The sequence below is a fragment of the Physcomitrium patens genome, chromosome 4, assembly GCF_059467195.1.
Source record: "Physcomitrium patens ecotype Gransden chromosome 4, ASM5946719v1, whole genome shotgun sequence".
Lineage (NCBI taxonomy): Eukaryota > Viridiplantae > Streptophyta > Bryopsida > Funariales > Funariaceae > Physcomitrium > Physcomitrium patens.
Window position 1 is genome coordinate 3,382,716 of NC_143413.1, and position 6,353 is coordinate 3,389,068.

Sequence of the window (6,353 nt, forward strand, 5' to 3'; positions counted from 1 at the left end):
AAGTCATGAGTATAAAGCGGTATCGGAGATTAGTAGATCGGGTTGTTCGGGGTTCTCTGTAACGTCTAGAGACCTACCGGCTGGAGCAAAAAAGATTTCGGCGAGCAGTCGAAGGACATCCGTATAGATTTACGATATATTCTAATAATTCTTTATATTCCAATAGTCAAAAATTGATAGACTGCTTGAATATTAGCGAATATCCATACTACCTTCTATAGTCAGACGCCCGGTGCATTCTCGAGGAGGAAAGCACATAATACGATAACGTCTGCTATGAACTCCAACTATTGTTTACAAGACAAGTGGTTCATCGGTCCTTGAAGCCAACGGTAGTGGCCCACGCCTTCGACTTCTGAGCAAGCATAAACTTTTGTGTCCTCATTATGAAATTATCTTGCAAACACGCCTTCTGGCTGGCCATTGTAAGCAGGCTCGATCTCCAATACAATTACCAATGATCGATTACTCGATATCTTCCATTGTCGTCGTGGTGTAGGCAGTTCTTCATCTTGGGGTCGCCTTCATGAGCTAGTCGGTTGGAATAATCTGACTGGCATAGTATCTATCTCTTGGCTATCCATATCAAAAGACCAAATTATCGCTACTGAAAAAATTCTACTTTATCTTAGAGAAAATAACTACATCAGCTACGAATTTTGGTAGAGCTCTCCCCTTTCTTATATTCTTGTGTGAGCAAGCTTTAAAAAGAAGCTATCATCAAACCGGTTTAGGTTTATGAGGATGTTGTTGATGAAACTCCTGTACCTTTTGCAGCATATTGGTGAAATTTTCAGTTGGCTCCTACGTTCGTTCATTAATGTCGTAGCCGCACCAATGAATAAGATACTCCAACTTGCTCCACCTTTGCTGTGAATCCAGCACCTTTTTGACCTCGTATTCCTTGTGGTTCTCGATCTCAATACTAGGTGGTGGACATTGCACTCTTTCAGGAAAAGACGACTCTCGATAAGGCTCCAATAGAGAAATATGAAAGACTGGATGTACCTTCATAGAGGCTGATAATTCTGGATGGTATGCCACTGGATTGATTTCCTTCTAAATGATAAATGGTCTCAATCTTTGATAGTCCAACTTATCACATGGTCGCTTGGTCTTGATATTCCGTCGAAGAAGCCATGCTTTATCTCCAATTTTGAAAGTAGGTGCTTGATTTCGAAATCTATCTGCAGACGCCTTGTAGGATTCTTGAGCGGATTGTAATTGAAGCTTTAACGTAGTTTGAAGCTTTGATAGTTGCTTTGCAAATCCTTCAGGTGTTGGATTGTTATTTATTGAAGGACTCAATAAATCAAGCTTCAAATGATATCCATACTTGGAAAAGAATGGTGTATATTGAGTTGACGCATGGAGGATGATGTCATATGCAAACTCGACTAGTGGCAGATATGCGATCCAATCGTCTTGCTGATAATTGATGCTGCATCATAAGTATTGTTCCAAGATTTGATTCATCTGTTGTCGTATGGCGTGATTTGCTATCTGGGAATATACTAGGTATCTAGCTGTAGAGAGTGTACCTTAAAACTTTATATGATTCTTTTCTTGGCTTCCAAAACTCCTTTATTTTTGTATAAAACTCCAAATATAACAAAATCCCTTCAAAACATATTTTTCCCGCAAAGGGTTTTCTCACCCGGAACTTTAGAAAATCATAACTATTGATCTAACTGTTCAGTTTGTTTCAAATTTACAAGATAGGTAGGATTTACCCTAAACTTGTACCATAAAAAAAACCAACTGCAAATTCACTCCTGATCTTCTGGCATCTAAGAAACCCTAGCAGACACTCCAAACCCTAATTTACAAGCACCCGAAAACTATTTTCCTTATATCTCAAAAATCCGAACTCCAAATGTCATAAAACATATGTACAAAGTTTACTAACATGAAATTACACGTTCCTTGAAATTTTGAGCCAAAACCTCACAAAATTGCTCAAGATATAGCTCAAGAGACAAACACTAATAAATCGGTTTACTTACTACCCTTAGATTGCATGTGCTGACTTCAAAATCCAATAACTCCTTCATCCCAACTTGGAATCCAGTAAATAGTATGTGAAAAGTATAGCCGCAGAGGTTTTCTCTCCAGTCGCGGTCGCCGATCCTCAATTTCCATCTGTACGCGTGCGTTATGCCCAAAAGAGTGACAGTAGGTCCAAAACTAACACCTTAACTTTGAGCGCCTATAACTTCTTCATATAAACCCCAAATGACACAAAACTTGCACCAAAACCTTAACCAAAAACCTAAACCTTCTGACCCTAGCCTTCAAATTTCGAATGGCCTCGAGAAACTAACCCTAATCCCTAATATGGCCTCGGGCAGCCTCCTCAAAGCCCATTGGTCATGATTTTTGACCAATAGGAATGGAGATTTTTATCATTCATCTCCATTCATCTATATTGGTGCCCTAATTACTTCCCTTGCTACCAAAATCCTTCTTCAATCCTTTTTCTTATAAGATTTACATAATGTATGCTCTTAACACCAAATAAAAGAACCAAAATAAGTTTTTAAATGTCACCAATGTCTAACAAAGGTGACTCTAAATATTTAGAAGTTACTATCAACCAAAACCAATCTTAAAAGCCACTATCAAAAAGAAATTAAAGTTATACAAATTCTATAGTAATCTTTTTAAACAACCTCTTCTCAAAGTAATAATCAAATTATATCCTACAACCAACTAAAATCTACTAACATGGCTCTCACCATGTTACTTAATAAATTATATATTAAGTACATAATTACATTATTTTCATATAGTAGCCGAACCACAACACGACATCCACCCCCTCTAAACGTGTGCATCCTTCGGTATGCACCAAAAGAACCAAAGTTGTGGTCGGCTTCATATAACCTTCCCAATATTGTTTTTTTTTTTTTTTTTTTTTTTTGATCCATGTCTTCCACTTTTTTATTTGTAAAGAAAAATATGTCTTCTCTAATACCTTCACAAATTCCTTGTTGTCTTAATCAATACCGTATATCAATTTTGTCCTTGTATTTTGAGCTTATTTCTTCTAAAATCTTTCGAACATCTCTCTATATATAAACTTGCTATTAAAGCATCTTTCTCAATCACATCCACTTTTTTTTTTTTTTTTTTTTTTTCAGATTTTTACACACCTCTTTGCTGTCAATTTTGTAAGTCATTAAGCTGTGTATGTGTCACGAACATACATATAATTACCTATATGAATAGATAAAAGTATATAAAAGTAGATAAAAGTAGGTTAATTATATAATATCTTCTAGAGAAGCTTCTTAGAAGCTTCATAGACGCTGCTTTGACTTTATAGGAGTCTATAGTTGACTTTTAGGCTAGAAACTTGGTCAACAAGTTAGCCATGTGCCACACATGTTGGAAGCTTAAAGAACAAGCTAACTACGTGGTCCATCCATAGAAAACTTGCCTTGTAAGCAAAGGCATGTGGCCTAGAAAGTCAACATATATTGGAGGTCTTATAGAACATCGCCATGTGGCTTCTAGTTAGATAGTATATATAGAGGCAAGAGTGAAGCCCTCTTCACTCTTGTCAACTCCTTTCTTGCTTCTAGTCTAGTTTCAAGGGTCTTTAGTTTTCTTGTCTTTTGGCAATAGCCATTCCAGTTTCTCTTTCAATATATATACTTGTTTATGTATATTTTGTTACTTCTCTTTGAGTGAAGGCTCACTTGTCTAAATTGTTTTTTCATCGAGTTCTTGTCCTTGACAGATTGACAAGAGTACACTTACAATATGAGAGCTTTGTCTTTTCTTGATTAAGAGTGGATTACCCCTTTTTCTTGATAAGACATAAGCGCATTAGAAGTTGCGGATTACCCTCTTTTAAACTGATATTGTTCTTAGTATTTTCTTTGTTATCAATTCCTCTCTTCTATTTGTTTTGAGCGTTATTAGATATCTTCTCTTTTCTAAGTGCTACTATGGCAGAGCTTGTTGAAATGAAGAGTGCAATGGCACAGATGCAAGAACAATTGAGGGAGTTAATGCTTGCGATGCATCAACTCAATTTACCACCACAAGGAGCAACAAGAATGGTAGGAAGTGAAGATATAGAGATGATTGGGGCTGCTTCAACATCTGCACCAAACCATGTCCCTTCTCCCAGAATGGAACACCCTTCGAGTATTAGAGAACCGAGAGTGGCCTTACCCGAGAAGTTTGATGGTACCAGATCCAAGTTTCGAGGATTCATCAATCAGGTCCAATTAGTGATTGAACTTCAACCCCAGAGCTATCCAACTCCAGGGTCACAAGTTAGATTCATTGGTACACTTCTTTCAGGTTCAGCATTGTCATGGTTTTCATCTTTTCTTGAACGACGAGATCCAATATTAGATAATCTGGAGGCTTTTTTGGCGGAGTTTCGATCCATGTTTGGAGAACATGATACAATTTGTGTTGCAACCAATAAGATCCGTATTTTGCGACAAGGCAATCGATCAGTAATATTATATGCTTCGCAATTTCGACAACTTGCAACTGATATCAAGTGGGATGATGCCGCACTTGTGAGTCAATTTCTCTACGGATTACAATATGAGGTAAAGAAATTGATGCTTAATTTACTTGATCCTCAAACATTGAGTCAAGCAATTGACTTTGCTGTGAAGTGCGACAATCGACTTTTTGAATTTCGATCCGAGAGTCGCACAAGTAGGCCTCAACGTTACTACAATTCAATGGCAACACCGACGTCTCCTCAACACATACCTTCAGAAGTAGAGGATATGCAAATTGATGCGATACGTTTCAAACCTCTTACTGAGCAAGAAAAGTCTCGTCGTCGACAAGAAGGATTGTGCTTATATTGTGGAGAACCTAAGCACACTGCTCAACATTGTCCAAAGAAGCGACGTAACTACAAAATGAGGAGTACGGCTATCAAAGAAGACAGTATGTCGGAAAACGAGTACGTCCAGCTACAATAGGGACCGTGCGGCTGGAATCTTGTACAACTTCTAATAAAGATCCTATCCTCTCCTCAAAACCATCTCCTTGTTTTATAATAGATGTGCGTTTAGGACCTAATAATTACAAAGCCTCTGCCTTGATAGATTCAGGAGCCTCAGCTTGTTTCTTAGATGAAGAATTTGCTAGATGTCATAGAATATCATTAATACAAAAAACTAAACCTGTACACGTAGAAGTCATAGATGGTCGTCCGTTGTCTTCTGGAGATGTAACTCACGAAACACTTCCTGTAGATGTAGTAATAAATGGTCATAGTAGTTGCATAATTTTTAATATAATTAGGTCTCCCTCTAATCCAGTAATTTTAGGCTTATCATGGTTAGAAAAGTATAATCCTCGAATAGATTGGATTTCTCGTAAACTTGATTTTCCTCGGAGCATTAGTAACAGTTCTATTAATCAAGTAAAAAACCATGAGTCTAGTATAGTAAAACCCGCACTTATAGGTGCAAAAGCATTTATACACGCAGCAAAAGAAGGATCAACTTTTTCTATTTATGCTGCACCTATTTCTGAAAGCGTAAAGACTTCAAGTGGCATTCCAAGTCAATATCAGGATTATTAAGACGTTTTTGAGAAAAAGAATGCAGATATTCTTCCTGAGCATCGCCCATACGATTGTTCAATCGATCTCAAGGAAGGAACTCAGCCACCATTTGGACCAATTTACAGTTTATCGCAAGATGAGTTGGCTGAACTCAAGACATATATTGACGAGAATTTAGCAAAGAATTTCATACGCCATTCAAAATCTCCAGCAGGAGCTCCAATTTTATTCGTAAAGAAAAAAGATGGATCTTTACGAATGTGTGTTGACTATCGAGGACTCAACAAGATCACAATCAAGAACAGGTATCCATTACCTTTGATATCAGGACTCCTTGACCAGTTAAATCAAGCTAAGATCTATACAAAAATAGATCTAAGAGGAGCATATAATCTAGTACGGATCAAAGAAGGAGATGAATGGAAGACTGCGTTTCGAACCACGTACGGACACTTTGAATACAATGTCATGCTTTTTGGACTCACGAATGCACCAGCTGCTTTTCAACATCTCATGAATGATGTATTTCGTGAATTCTTAGACAATTTTGTCGTCTGCTACCTAGACGATATCCTGATTTATTCTAAGAATGTTGAAGAACATGAAATACATGTTCGTCAAGTATTACAAAAACTTAGAGATGCAGGATTGTACGCCAAGATAGAAAAGTGTGTATTTCACACTACTCAAGTTGACTTTTTAGGATACATCATTTCAAATGATGGTCTTATGATGGATTCTAAGAAAGTCCAAACAATCATGGATTGGAAGATTCCAAAGACTGTAAGAGATGTCCAAT